Raw genomic sequence first — 12,908 nt, forward strand, 5'->3', positions numbered from 1 at the left:
GATCCAAAGAACTCTACTAAGAGACTATTGGAACTCATAGAAGAGTTTGGCAAAGTGGCAGGATATAAAATCAATGCAGAAAAATCAACAGCCTTTGTATACACAGGCAATGTCATGACTGAGAAAGAACTTCTAAGATCAATCCCATTCACAATAGCTGCAAAAATAACCAAATATCTTGGAATAAACTTAACCAAGGATGTCAAAGATCTCTACTATGAGAATTACAAAATCTTGAAGAAAGAAATAGAAGAGGATACCAAAAAATGGAAAAATCTTTCATGCTCATGGATTGGAAGAATAAATATCATCAAAATATCCACTCTTCCAAAAGCAATTTATGGATTCAATACAATACCAATCAAAATACCAAAGACATTCTTCTCAGATGTGGAAAAATGATGCTGAAATTCATATGGAGGAACAGGAGTCCTCAAATAGCTAAAGCAATCTAGTACAACAAAAACGAAGCTGGAGGCATCACAATACCAGATTTCAGGACATACTACAGGGCGGTTGTAATCAAAACAGCATGGTACTGGTACAGAAACAAATGGATAGACCAATGGAACAGAATAGAAACACCAGAAATCAATCCAAATATCTACAGCCAACTTATATTTGATCAAGAATCCAAAACCAATCCTTGGAGTAAGGACAGTCTGTTCAACAAATGGTGCTGGGAAAACTGGATTTCCATGTTCAGAAGCATGAAGCAAGACCCCTACCTTACAGCTTACACAAAAATCCACTCAACATGGATTAAAGACCTAAATCTATGACCCAACACCATCACCTTATTAGAGAGCATTGGAGAAACCTTGCAAGACATAGGCACAGGCAAAGACTTTTTGGAAAAGACCCCAGAGGCACAGGCAGTCAAAGCCAAAATTAATATTTGGGATTGCATCAAATTGAGAAGTTTCTGTACTGCAAAAGTAACAGTCAGGAAAGTGAAGAGGCAACCGACAAAATGGGAAAAAATATTTGCAAATTACGCAACAGATAAATTATTAATAACCAGAATCTACAAAAAGATCAAGAAACTCCACAACAACAAAACAAGCAACCCACTTAAGAGATGGGCCAAGGACCTAAATAGTCATTTTTCAAAAGAGGAAATCCAAATGGCCAACAGACACATGAAAAAATGTTCAGGATCACTAGCGATCAGGGAAATGCAAATCAAAACAACAATGAGGTTTCACCTCACCCCGGTTAGAATGGCCCACAATCAGAAATCTACCAACAACAGATGCTGGAGAGGATATGGGGAAAAAAGGGACACTAACCCACCTAAAAGGAAACCTGTTGAAGTGAAATGGACACCATGAGAAACAATGACTTGATCAGCCCTTGTCCTGACTGTCGAGGAACTACTTACTACTTTATTCCTTTTAGTATTTTTTGTTCTACTTAGTAACATTGGTTGAACTCTGTAATTAACACACAATTATTTATAGGTGTTTAAATTTAATTGAAAAGTGATCCCTGTTAAATATAAGAGTGGGAATAAGAGAGGGAGTAGATGTACAGTTCGGCACATGCTCACTCAGACTTGCCCCTAATGGTAGAGCTAAAAATGTGCCAGGGGATTGATTCTAATTCAATCCCATCAAGGTGGCATGTACCAATGCCATCTCACTAGTCAAAGTGATCAGTTTCAGTTCATAATTGATCATAATGGTAGCATTAAGTGTCAAAAAGATCTCATAAACAAGACTAGTGTCTGCTAATACTAACTGATAGAATTAAAAAGGGAGAGAATGATCCAACATGGGAAGTGGGATACACAGCAGACTCATAGAATGGCAGATGTCCTAAACAGCACTCTGGCCTCAGAATCAGACCTTAAGGCATTCGAATCTGGCTGAAAAGCCCATGAGAGTATTTCAGGCATGGAAATCCAAGACACTCTGGAAAAAAAAATGACCTAAATGAAAGATCTCTGCGAGTGAGACCCCAGCAGAAAGAATGGGCCATCAAAGAAGGAAGTACCTTTCTCTGAAGGGAGGAGAGAACTTTCACTTTGAATATGGCCTTGTCTAAATAAGATTGGAGTTTGTGGACTCAAGAGGCTTCCGTAGCCTTGGCAGCTCATGACAAGAGCCTCGGGTGATTACTGATGCCATAAATAAGAGTGTCAATTGTTGAATCAACAACAGGAGTCACTGTGCACTTACTCCCCATGTAGGATCTCTGTCCTTAATGTGTTGTACTATGTGAATTAACGGTATAACTAGTACTCAAACAGTACTTTATACTTTGTGTTTCTGTGTGGGTGCAAACTGTTGAAATCTTTACTTAGTATATACTAAATTGTTCTTCTGTATAATAGAGATAATTGAATATGAATCTTGATGAAGAATGGGATGGGAGAGGGAGTGTGAGATGGGATGGTTGAGGGTGGGAGGGTGGTTATGGGGGGGAAAAAGCTGCTATAATCCAAACGTTGTATTTTGGAAATTTATTTTATGAAATAAAGTTTAAAAAAAGAAAGTCACAGCAATGCATCTTTTATGGCTAGAACGTAGCAAGAAAGATTAAAGCTCCTTGTTATGCAAAGATTAAGAGGATACAAAATCTATGAATAATAGACAAAAAGATTACAGATAATACAGGGTTGTTCAACAAACTCCAGAATCTTGGGATGAAAAGACCCTTTCGCACTGGCATTGTAGCATCAGAGGTAAAGCACTGGTTTGTGTCCTGGCTGCTGCATTTCTGATCCAGCTCCCTGATAATGGCCTGGGAAAAGCAGTGGAATATAGCCCAAGTGCTTTGGCCCCTGCCACCCATATGTGAGACTGGATAAAGCTCCTGGCTCCTGGCTTCATCCTGGCCCAGCACTGATTGTTGTGTCCATCTGGGGAATGAATCAGAGGGCAGAAAATATTCTCTCTTTCTCTCTCCAACGAGTGGCCCAGTTAACAATGTAAGTAAAAATGGGCAAAGATGGGTGTGAATCCGGGTTCATCTGCTCCAAAGCCTTGCCCTATGGATTCAAGAATTTGAAGCAAGTTTCAGAGCAACAGAGGAATGAGCTTTGGCGTAGGTGTTCAGATGCCATTTAGGGTCCCCAGGTCCCACATCAGAGTACCTAGGTTCAATCCCCATCTCTGGCTCTTGAATTTAGCTTTCTGATAATGCAGACCCTAAGATTTAGCTGTGGTGGCTCAAGTGATTGGGTTCTCGCTGCCTACCCATGTGGGAGACTTGGATTGAGTTTCTGACTCCCAGCCTCAATCCTGTTCAAGCAGGTGGGAGTTCCTCTATCTATCCATCATCTGTCTATCCATATCTATCTATATTCATGTCTCCATCTCTCTTCTTCTCAAATAATGTTATTTAAAAAGCACAACATAAGCCAGCACCGCGGCTCACTTGGCTAATCCTCTGCTTGCAGTGCTGGCACCCCAGGTTCTAGTCAGGGTTGGGGTGCTGGATTCTGTCCGGTTGCTCCTCTTCCAGTCCAGCTCTCTGCTGTGGCCCGGGAAGGCAGTGGAGGATGGCCCAAGTGCTTGGGCCCTGCACCCCATGGGAGACTAGGAGGAAGCACCTGGCTCCTGGCTTCAGATCGGTGCAGTGCTGGCCGTAGCAGCCATTTGGGGGGAGAACCAACGGAAGGAAGACCTTTCTCTCTGTCTCGCTCTCTCTCTCTTACTGTCTAACTCTGCCTGTCAAAAAAAGTAAAATAAAAAAAAGCACAACATAGCCACAGAATGTTACTAAAAGGCAACAGGATTGAATGAATATATTTATTGAGGCTTCAACTGGTCCTTGCTTTATTTAGTTTCTGCCTCAGGACCCTTGAATTGACTATCCCATTGGTCTTCTGACCTCTGGTCCTGTTTCCAGCTGCGTAGAAGGCATTTGCTTTGCAATATCACTTGTAAAACAACTGTTAAAATGCTAAAAGCTGACCCTATTATTTTCCCACAAGCTTGCCAAGGTGCCTGAATTCCTGATAGCATAGAATAGAATCTCATTTCCAAATATCTCCTGGCTAGAACTGCTGAAAAACCTCCTGAAGAATTATGGAAATGTAGCATGTATAAGGAGGATGCGTGGATTTTAATTTCCAGAACTAACAAATACCAGTTGCATAACCTTGGCAAGCCTCCCAACCTGTCTGTCTCTACTTCATCTAAGAAATGGCTACTGGAATTTTGTGAGATGTCTACAAAGTAACCCACCAGAATGCTTAATACAGGCTTCGTGATCAATGTTTGCTTCTGCTATTGCAATTACTGTGAAGCTCTGCCTCCTCCCGGTCCATGTCACCTGTGCCTATGTCATCTCAAGTCACCCAACTTCTCTCCTCTTTCTCCATATATTCAGTAACAATGAATCCACTCCCCAATGACACTTTCACTGATGTTCCTTCTTACCACATGCAGATGTTACTTGTTCATCCATGGCCATGGTGTTCTGCACATCAAGAATGGCTTCTGCAGAGTATGACTGTGGAGACACGCGGAGAATCCCCATAGCAATGAACAGGACTGAGAGAGAGGTGGTCACTAATGTGTAGGACACACTAGCTCTTGCAGTGTGGTTTCTTTCTTGCTCCACCCCATAGTGCATTGTATGATCCCCATTCTACCAATGGGGAAATTGAGGTCCAGAAAAGGGAAGGGAATGGTGATTGTTGAGGTGAAGTGCATAACCACCAAAAGACAAGTAGGCTGAGGGAAGGAGGATGCTTGAATTCACCCAGTCTCACATCAAAGGCAGCTATGTCCAAGGGAAGGGCTGGGGAGCAAGGATTCCCCACATGGGAATACTCACAGAAGCAGCCAGCTGGCATGAGTGCTGCATACATGCCCTCCCGTTGACACTTCTTGCACTCCTCTGGGAGTCAAAGAGCATTTCTTGGAGTCATAAGGCTACTAAAGTGGTAGAACTGGACTTGGGACCCAGGCAAACATTCACACAAATCATTGCATTCCTTAACCCAATGTTCAACTGCAGTGGCTCCAGAACCTTCTGTTTTTTTAAAGATTTTTTTTTACTTGAATTGCAGAGAGAGAGAGAGAGAGATCTTCCATCCACTGGATCACTTCCCAAATGGCTGCAACAGTCAGGGTTGGGCCAGGCTAAAGCCAGCAGCCAGGAGCTTCATCCATGTCTCCAATGTGGGTGCAGGGGCGCAAAGATTTAGGCCATCCTCTGCTGCCTTCCTAGGCACAGCAACAGAGAGCTGGATTGGAAATAGAGCAGCCCAGACTCAAACTGGCACCCATGTGGGATGCTGGCACTGCAGGCAGTCGATCAACCAATTACACAACACTTTCTTCCATATCAGAACCACCAGGAGAGACATTGCATTTCTGAAAGAACCAAGAAGATGTAGAGTCTGTTTTTCCTACATTTCTATCTCAGCTCCCTTCATGTTCTCCCTGCACTGGCCTAGCATGGCTCCAAATACTGGAGACCGTTTCTTACCTGCATGTTTCTGGATATACCCTTTGCCCAGTCTATAAGGTCCTGTTCTCTGATCATCCTTGGGAAATGCCCTGAATATGTCCACAGGAGCTGACTTTCTCTGTTGCAAATCTTCCCATAGCAGCAATCAGGCTCGCATAAACGTGTGTTAAGGAACGTATGACTCCATATAGTCAGACCTCCCAGTCCCTCCATAGCCCTGGCTGAGTCCTGGTTTCATTCTGAGCATCCAGTACTCAGTTGACTCATCCATGCTGCTCCCAGGGACTTTCCATGGGCAACAGCATCACATAGGACAAGTGGAGCAAAGATATCCACAAAACCCATAAAATGTTTGATTAACGCTAACAGTGCCCAGGATCTGTGCAGCACACATGGCCACAACATCCAAGAAGTATAGAACAACATGAAAGCTCTCAAGGCAGGGTTTGGGAACCCCCAAGGTCTTTGAAAGCCTGTCAGACAGGAGTCCCTAAAAGCAATCTCTTCTCATGATGATGCTGCTTTGGCCTTTTTCTCAGTCCTTTTTTTTCCCAAGGGTAATGGGGAGTTTTCTGGAGGTTATCTAAGTGTATGAAAGCATATCAGACTGAAGTCAGAAACCAATATGAAAATCCAATTGTCTTCTCAGCATCAGAGAGTGCTGAAAATTAAAACCAATTCCACTCTTCTTACTAAACTGTGTCTTGCATAGTTTTTGTAAAATACATTAATATGTAGTTTTATTGCTGTCAACTCTAGATAAATGAATACACATTTTTCATTTCTCACTTAAAAAATGTTTAATACAGAGTGCAGCAGTTGAGATACCATTTGCAATGCCCACATCCGATATCAGAATGCCTGCGTTTGACTGCTCATTCCATTTCCTGCTAATGTGCCCTCTCTTTAGCCTGGTCCAGCCCCTGGCATTTGTGGAGTGAATCAGTAAGCTAGAGATATCTCTCTCTCTCTCTCTCTGCCTCTCTCTCGCTCTCTTTCTCTCTCTCTCTCCTTGTGCAGTAACATATATACTATATTAAATACATAATAAATGAACATACATATCCATAATAGCTCTTTAGAAGCCACAAGAAACTTCTAGAGTATAAAGGGGTCCTGAGACCAAAAGGTTTGAGAATTGCTGGTATTAAAGAACTGGCAAGTTAGTATTGCTTAGTTAAGTGGTCACAGATATGAACAGATAATTTTTAATTTTCCAACAGGTATTTACCTTTTCAAAAATCCATGTAAAACATCAGCTTTTTGCACTAACAACTTCTGTATCTGAATTTTTTAAATCCTCTTTCTGTTTTGTTGAATGGGAAGGATAGATCAGTGAATGATCACGAAGGAATGGTGGATCCAGCTTGAGACTACCTGAAATCAATTAATGAGCTGTACCTGTTGTCCAGGGTTTAAGCTTCCCTATTAATGGAGCTTTGTTGCGGCAACTTTGTGTATGTGTGTGCGCATGTGCACATGCATGTGTGGTGAGGGTGTGCACATGTGTGTTTCTGAATTTCCTCTACTTATAAGGACACTCGTCATGCGGGACCAGGGCCCACCCTAATGACCTCATTTTAACTTGGTCACCTCTGTAAAGACCCCATCTCTATATGAGGTTCACATTCTAAGGGTCCTAGGGGTTAGGACTGCAACATATAGTTGTGTGGGGGCACAATTCAACCCATATCAACAGAAAATGACAAAAGTTACAGGAATTATAAAGAGAAGAGGTATGGGGTAAAAATATGGACTCAAATCAAGGAGGCCAATTTCATATTTTGGTTCATGATAATAAGAACTAGAGATGGGTTCCAGAAGAAAAAAATTACAGTTCCTTGTTGTGTGGTTTTTCCTTGTCACAGGTATGAAAATATTTTTGCAGGAGCTGGGTCTTATGCTGGGGAGCTCCAAGTGGGATGCTTCAGAAGCCAGGGTGGGTGGTGTGCTGCCTAGGGGAGAGTTCACATTCTGATGCAGGTGGGAAGAATGATCTGGACCCGCAACTTTTACAATCATTTCCAAGACCCTTACACTGGAAGTGCAGAGGATGGAGGAGTATAGAGGAGGAGCAGGAGAAGAAGGAAGACACAGATTCTGCCAGGACTTTAAAATCTTCTACAATGAGGGACCTTGCAGTCACTTAAAGCTATAATTTGCAGTGATGGGAAGCACTGCCAGGAATAAGATGAGCTTGGTTAATAAATTTAGGCAATGAGACCTTGTAAAGAGACAAAATGAGGAATAAAACCCTGCTGGGTTTTACAGTGTTGCAACTAGAATAGTGAGTAGAGCTAGGAACCCAGTAGAAAGTTGCCCAAAGACAGCCAGGGATGCAGCACCCACCATTCTTCATGGCCTGACAGTGATGGATGCCATCAGAAAGAGGCACACGCAAAAGGGGAGCTTGCCTTCTGCTTCATCCATTCATGCAAAGCCAACCGCCATAGTTTTGAGACTTAAAGCAGCGCCTAACTGCCTTGGGTCTGGAGATGAGGCCCAGCTAAACTGGGCTCTCTGCCCACAAGGCTACAATCAAGGTGGCCCAGTGCAGTCCCCACCCATTTCCTTGCTGGTTGTCGCCTGAGAGTTGCTGTCAGTTCCTTGAGGATTCTCTGTGGTCTTCCCATGAGCCTCTATCCATTTGCAAAGCAGGCAAAATGTATTGAGTCCTTCTCATGCTTCCAGTCTCTCTGCTTGGCCCTCTGCCAAGTTCGCAAGCAAAGGGAAAGCTCTGATTGTGAAGGCATATGTGATTACCCCCAACATACCAGGGATTCCAAGGCAATATCCCTATCTCAAGGACAACTAATTACTTAAAGTAAGCTTAATCCCTCTGCAAACTCCTCTTCACCATTCAGCCTTAAATCTCCATGACTGTGACACTAGCGGGGCCAAAAGCCTGCCCAGCACAGAGCACAACCCTGTGTCTCCGGGTCAGCTGCCCATGGAGACCCGTCTTCACTCATCAGAAGAATATTTTCCACTCTATTCTCCGAACCTCTCAATGCTTCCCAATTACTTTCTCCTCACTCTGGACTTGGGATTGCAGTGGTTCCCTTAGCAGCACCGGGTGCCAGCGACCTCTTTCCTGTCACAGACTACTGCTGAGTAGAGTATGCCTCAGCATGTGTTGCCCACACTGCAGAGGCATGGCTGCTAAGACACATGGGCTTCTCCACTCTCACACCTGACTACTGCCATATCTCTGCATTTCTGGTACTCTACACAGCCCCTACACACTCCACACATGCAGCTGTGTATGGCAACCGCAGCAATGTCCTCCTTGATCTTGATCCTTTAATACTGGCTGGGCCGTTAGGAGCCTCATGGATTCCCCGAGATTAAGCCCCATGATTTTCAGTTGCTGCAAGTTCCTTGCAGTCTGAGCAGGACCCAAACAACCCAAGTACCAGATGCTGACCCCAGCACAGACACAGGCATCAGCAGGCAAATGAGCTACAATGACCACATTCCTGAGTGACCAGCCCTCAGATACTCAGAAGTAACCAGTGCTCACTGAAGGTCACTGATATACCTGCCACCAACACCAATGTCTCGGGGTGCTGGTGAGCCATCCCAGGTCACTTCTGGGGACCCTGTAGCTTTTGGAGCACAGGACATTAGTCACTTGCTCTCTGTGTGCCCAGCTGCTGCCACAGGGGCCGGCCCCACCAGCAGCCACCGAGGTGTCAGTGAAAGGGCTGCTTTCACTGAGGAGGAGCCCACTCACCGCCCATCTCGCTGGGGGTGGGGGGGGGCTCCTTCAGCCTGGGGCTCCTCCTTGGTAACAAATGAGAGAAGCAGGCAGCCAGGCTGTCGTCCGCGAGACCCCTCCTGCCGGCAGGACAGGTCCACCAGGCCACGTGGCATCTCCTCCCAACACCTGCTGGGGCCCTGCCTGAGTCACCCTGGGGCCCACTCCTAGGGAGGGCAGGGTGGTGCTTATCTCTCTTCCCTCCCTCCCTCCCTCCCAACCTCGCGCCCAGGCCCTTGGCCTTTGGAGATCCACCAGCTCTAAAGCACCTCATCCCCTTTGGGACCCGCAGTGTAGGGGATTCCTGACGTCAGTGGTCCACCCTTAGGTTTGAGGGCGGCCCCTTGTCCCCAGATCCCGAGAGGTCGTTGTTCCTGTCCAGGCCTGCTGTGAGCTGTTTCCCTTGCCAGCTCTCAGTCCTGCCCCTTCTAGAACACTCCAGAAGTCCCGCTGGCCACTCGAACTTTGGCTGCCGCCCGCATGCCCGCTAGGCTGGGGCTGGGGTGCCTGGGGTGGTAGCAGAGAGCTCCAGAGGTGGGGGCAGTGCTGGGGGGGGAGGAGGATGGGCCTTCACACTTCCTACCATGCCAGCCTGCTTCTGCATCCCTGCCCACAGAACTTGCCCAGGGCCCTTCGGCAGCAGAAGGTGGGCTTGTGGCCTCACAGGGGTGGGACCCTCACTCGGGCAGACTCCTGGTGAGCCACACCAGACTCGCAGGAACATGAAGGAACACACACACGCTCACTCCCATCCCCATGAGGCAGGATTGAGGGACACACGCCTGCCCGTTCTCCGGTGTCACCGCAAGCCCAGCCCTCAGTGCCTCACGGTGATTGAGGACATGGCTCCAGATCACCGTGACCAGGCCTGTGGAATTTTCCAGAAGGTTTTCACACTGGTCCACAGTGGGGCTCCAGGGGGATGGCGTAAGGACAAACTCGAGCGCCGAATTGCTCGAGGGAACGTGGGGGTTCCTGGAGTGGAGTCCTGGGGCTTTCTAATGGTAGCACGGTGGTGGTGGGGGGGGTGCGTCCAGGGGTCCGGTGCACACGGCAGCACGGAGCGCAGCCAGGGGAACTAGTGCAGGGTGATGTGATGCGTCGGCGCCAATCAGAGGCGTGGGTCGGGGGCGTGGGGGATGCAGGGCGTTTCCCTCGGTGCCCTGGATACTGCCTGGGGGCGCTCCTTCAGGTGGGAGGAGTGAGCCGAGTACGAAGAATGGAGGAGCAGTTTGGCGCGGGTCAGGATGCGGCACGAAGGCCACTGCAGCTGCAAAGCCGTTATGCGTGTGCCGGGTCGGATGGACTTAGGGGCTGCTGTGGCCGCCAGTACTAACCAGAAATCCCCCCTTGTCTTCAGCCTCACGGGCACCTGTCACTGTCCATGGTTGTGGTTGCAGCCAGCCTGCTAGGTGGCCAGTGGTAGCTCGAGGGGATGCCAGCTTTCCCTTCCTAAAGGACTATTGACGTTGCAACGCAACTTCAGTTCGTCTATATGCAGCGTAATTGCTGATGAGATAAGGTCACATTTTCCATCTCACACCTCATCCCTTCTGTCCCGGGGCATTTTGGTTCTGCTGTGCCTGCACTGTAGCCTTGTTCGTGCTAAGGACATGTTTTCCGGTGCATCATTTGAATGCCCTGCGACTTCTTCCTTAGTGCTGTCCTGGAGCACGCTGCTCACAGCATCTGCGGGCCCTCTGGGGCGTTGCTCCTGCAAAGGCAGAGGCTGGAGCCAAGGGGTAGACCTGGCTACTGTGGGCAGAGCAAGGGTCCAGACGGCAGCAGGGCTGGGAAGGGCTGGGCCGAAGGAGGAGGAGGAAGAACCCAGAACCCAGGTGCACCGGGAAGGCAGTGGTGGCAGTCCCAGACGGTCTTGGAACCTCCAAACCGCTGCAGTAGAAGGGGGCGCTCTGTGGGCGGGGGTGGCGTGGAAGAGGAGACTTGCCCAGCGTCAGGTGGGGCTAGCCAGGCTCAACGGGACGCGGCCTTCTTCATAGGGTGATGTGAATTTGGCGCCCACCGTCCGCTTTGAGAACCGAGGAGTGGGAGAATCTGCCCTCTCTATATCGTGTTAGGGGGTTAGGCCTGGAGACAGTGCCTCAGCACGAGGTCCCATGGGAAGTCTGGAGAGCGAGGGGCCCTGGCTCAGGCTGCAGGGCCCCCCCCCCCAGCTCAGCCCTGTGCAACTGGAGCCCCAGGAGACCAAGCAGGTGGCCTAGAGCAGCCACGGTACAGGTGAGGGGGCAGCCTCATCCTGGGCCAGCAGCTGACAAGCCTGAGAGCCTCCAACAGTAGGCGATGGGTCAAAGGAACATCATCTTGGGAACATCAGGTGCAGCCCGAGGCACAGGTGCTCCGGGTTCCAAGCCTGCTGAGGTGGTTAGGGAGCAGGCCTGGGGCTGTGCCCGCAGCTTGCCAGGGACCTCCTGGGTCTGGAATGCACCTGTGGGTGGTGGCATTGCCCCCTGTACAAGGACACCCATGGGCCTGCCCCCAGGACCATGTGTGCCCTAGGATGGAGCTGCAGGTCCTCAGAGACATGTCAGAGGAGTGACTGAGCCAAATACAGACCCCATCTGCTCTCTGGGAGAGGGCTTCCCCACCTTGCTCCACAGCCCCCTCCTGCCCCTTCCCCACACACCCTGGTCCCCTCCCCCGCCCCAGTACTCTGCCGAGCCCCTTTCCACCTCCCTCCCTGGACTCTCCCAGGCAGTTTGACTGCCAGAAAGGTGGCGGGCTGTCATTCCTGACACACCCCCACCCAGGCCGTCTTCTCCAGCTGCATTCTTTCTGCGATGTTGCTTTGGCTAGCTGGAGTCTTTCCTGGGGTGATTGCATGCACATTTCAGGATTATCTTTTGTAGGTCTGTGAAGCATATCACTCGTATGCTTTTATTTAAATATTTTTATTTATATGAATGGAGCTAAATTCATAAATCTCACACATATGATTTTATGTTCATAATAACACTTCCCACCCAAACCTCCTGTCCTCAGTCACTCGCACCTTTTCTGCTGTTTGCTTTCTTATTTTTCTTTCAATTTGCAGTGAATCTGTAGATGACTCTGGGTGGTGTGCACATGTTAACATACGAATTCTCCCAAGCCCTTAACACAGCGTACCTTTGCTCTTATGTGTGTCCTCTTCGCTCTCTCTCATCAAGGTTTTCTTAGCCAAGATTTGAAACTGAACTGACTGGCACGTTAAGAAAACTATTCACCATAGTTATAGATGCAGCCTAGGGACGCAGGGATGGTTTGACATGCACGAGTCAGCAAACTGATACACCGCATAGGCCGAGGGATCGTTCCAACAGAGACGGAAGCGCACTTGGCAAAACTCAACATTCCTTGATGATAAAAAGAAACGCACCAAATTAGCTTTAGAAGAAACACACCCCAAGACAATTAAGGCCATATATGAGAAACCCACAGTGAAGATCATGCTCCCTAGGGAGAAGGTGGGAGCATTTCCTGTAAGATCTGGAGTAAGACTCTTTCAGCATAGTACTGGACCCCCACTCAACATAACACTACAAGTCCTAGCCAGAGCAATTAGCTAAGAAAACCAAATAACTAGACAGCCTCCAAGCTGGGTAGGAGTAAGTGAAATTGCCTCTGTTGCAGACAACCTGATCGTATGGAGAGAAAAATCTGAAGGCTCTGCCCCCACCAAAACAACCCCAAAGTGTTTGAACCAATAAAAATTGCATTA

This window comes from Oryctolagus cuniculus, chromosome X (genome assembly GCF_964237555.1).
Source record: "Oryctolagus cuniculus chromosome X, mOryCun1.1, whole genome shotgun sequence".
Lineage (NCBI taxonomy): Eukaryota > Metazoa > Chordata > Mammalia > Lagomorpha > Leporidae > Oryctolagus > Oryctolagus cuniculus.